Raw genomic sequence first — 3,103 nt, forward strand, 5'->3', positions numbered from 1 at the left:
AAATACTTTTATCATGATTTTTTAAAGGCTTGTCCAATAAAATAAATTATTTTGGTCTTTTAGAGATTTTTGTTTGTTGATAAAATTTTTTTAGAGATTTGAAAATGAAGAGGTTGATCCTCGTAGAAAAATATTTCTTAGTATGACATAAATTCGAAAAATGACTAATGTTGAGTGAATATTTTATAATAGTAACTTAATATACTAAAAAAATATAGGAAGATGTAATTTGTTGGGGAAAAGTTTAATTAATGACAATTCATTTAATTTAGAATTTATTTTATTGTTTGCTATTTCATCCTTATTACTTCAAGTTTTATTTTTGGTAGTTTCACTCTTAATACTATACCAAGTCAATAACTTTCACTGCTAGTGATGATGTTATTATTAAAAAAATTGAATAATTAATTTCAACTTGAAAAATAAATTTACTTGTATGATGAATTTTGTAGATAAATTTTTTACTAATTAGTTAATTCAAAGAGTTATATTTGCCCCCAACTTTCATGAAAACAGCTAATAATTTTCTCATGCAATTTTTTAATATTATCTCATTCTTAGTTTTAAATATTTAACAACTATTATAATTTTATCAAATAAGAACTCTACTTTCAAAAGGTAAAGCAAGTTAGTCTTACATTTTATTTTTTAATTTTTTGTATTTACAGAACGATTAGTGATGTTGACTCCTGCCAACCACCTTTCTCTATCTATCTCTCTTTTCTTATATTTTTAAATATTTTTTAGTTATTTATTTAATTATTGCCTGTAGTTTTCAGATATTATGCAAAAAACAATAATTATATTTAATAGTAGTACTTATTATATTGTAAAATTATTTTTTAATACAAAAATATTTCAGGAATAATGTTTTATTGAAGAATAAAATGACCGTTCAAATTTTCGTGGACATTTGGATCTATCAACTGATTATTTTAAGTTTTCTCACTTTTATAATAGTAATAATAATAAATAATGGATAAATTTCATATTTTGTCTCTTTAATTAGTTTTTTTCACCTTATTCTCGAAATAGATTGATTAGAATTCCTCTCATAATTCTGTCCTAGATGACAATGCCTCCAATTATTTATGTTGATGAGTTAGTGCTTTTTCTGTATGAGGAGATAGAATTCGTGTTGATGCCTGGATTCAATTGGTCAAATGGAAATTGTTTGAAAAATGGTTGTTAACAAATTTATCGAATATAAAATTATTTAATGGATTATTTTAGTTATTAAGGATAGGAAAAAGCAAAAGCAAAAAAGAAGAACATTTTTAGGAAAAGTAAAATATTATCGAACATGTTAAGGAGAACATATGTTGAGAAAGTTCAGTTAAATTTAATGCTAAGATTTTTTACACAGTTCAAATAAGGTAAGATTTAATAATTAAAAGTTTAGACTAATTTCAACCCCTCTAAATATTAGGAAAATAATTTAAATGACAATTTCGTCTAGCGTAAAATCTATTTTTAAGGGGTAAAAAAGGCGAACGACATTTCACTAAGGGCCTTCGTGCTTTTAATATAGTATAGATGTTTCTCTATTTTAGATATATTTCCGTTTTTATTTGATATTTCCATGGAACTCTGAGGTTGCAAAAACCTTATTCCAACGCAGGTTTTTAACGAAATAACCAATTTTATTTCTAATGACATGCGTCTAGTTAATCCATAATTGCATTTAGTATGTATATTGCACTTGTATAATTTTTTAAAATTAAAAATAACAATTATATCGTAATCCAAAATGAGTTGGGGTTGGCTATATGAATTTTCACACGACCACATTACTCTATTAAACTTTTCTCATGCATATATTATGTATAAATTTTTACAAAATAAAAAATTAAAAAAAAATCCAATTCTACTTAAAAGAGGCACTCTTAAAATATCTTTATTGTAGGAGTATTGTTTTTCCTCTTTGTTACTGTGTTTATTTCAGGTAAGCAGGCTTCCTTTTTTGTCATATCTAAGCAAGGAAGATATTCTTTTACACTCAAGGTTACGTTTGGATGTCTCTCTTATCCATCTTAAAATGGTTGATGCATGTGCAATTACTAAAATTCTAAGAACAACCCTTTGTATTACTCTTGTCAATATTCCCTTGTCCAAAATAATATCGTTTGTCTCTCCCTCTGAAACCCAAATAAAATATTGCTTAACTAACATTTTTAAAATACCAATTTTCTCCGTACTTTTTCGATTTTTGGTATTTTTTATTCACTCTTAAACATTAAGATTTATTTTCAATAATAAATTCTTCAAACCAGTTTATTGTGAAACTGATCAAATGTGAACACAGAAAAGCAAAAGCCAGCCTAGCTATTTGGGACAACGGAAAAGGGCTAAATATACTTTGTACATTAGCAGGAGGCGGCCCTTTCATAAAGCAAGTACAGCAACTACTTTAGGCCTCACATTTGTGGAGGCCCGTTTTTTTATTAAACTTAATAGGTTATGTATATGTTTAAGGTTCTATGAAGTGAAAAAGTTTGATTTCTTTCTTTAATAAATATAGAGAAGAAGGATTTGCAACTGCTATGATTTCTGCCAAGAAAATTGCACTTGAAATAAATATTTGAACCCGAATTTTTTTAAGAAACGTGTGATATATAGGAAGTAAAATTTGATGAGAATGTTGATATAAAAATCTCAAAAAAATTTCGAAGTAGTCCCTTTTGGAGTTGAATTACGTTTTATACATAGTAGACAAGACTATTTTTTTCACTTCAAAAAATGAAATTGAACAATTCGAAACAGTATGAAAGTATTTTTTATTTATTATTTAGGGGTTAAAATTTAGATCACTAAATGATGAAAATTTGAAAAAATATTGTTTTAATCTTGAATGTTCCTTAAGCATAATAATCAATTTGATAATGATTGTTTAGATTTATTTTTTGAATTAAATGTATGAAGAAAAATACTACAATTAGAAGATAACAGTTTTAATTATCAATTAAGAAAGTACTTATTAGGAATTATTGATTATAAAAAAAATTATTAATAACTTTGTATCTAAGTAAAGCAAGAAAAATAAACTTCAGATAAATAAATTGTTTATTATGAAAATGGTAATAACAATTAAATTTGTTGATGG

Source organism: Nicotiana attenuata, chromosome 7 (genome assembly GCF_001879085.1).
Source record: "Nicotiana attenuata strain UT chromosome 7, NIATTr2, whole genome shotgun sequence".
Lineage (NCBI taxonomy): Eukaryota > Viridiplantae > Streptophyta > Magnoliopsida > Solanales > Solanaceae > Nicotiana > Nicotiana attenuata.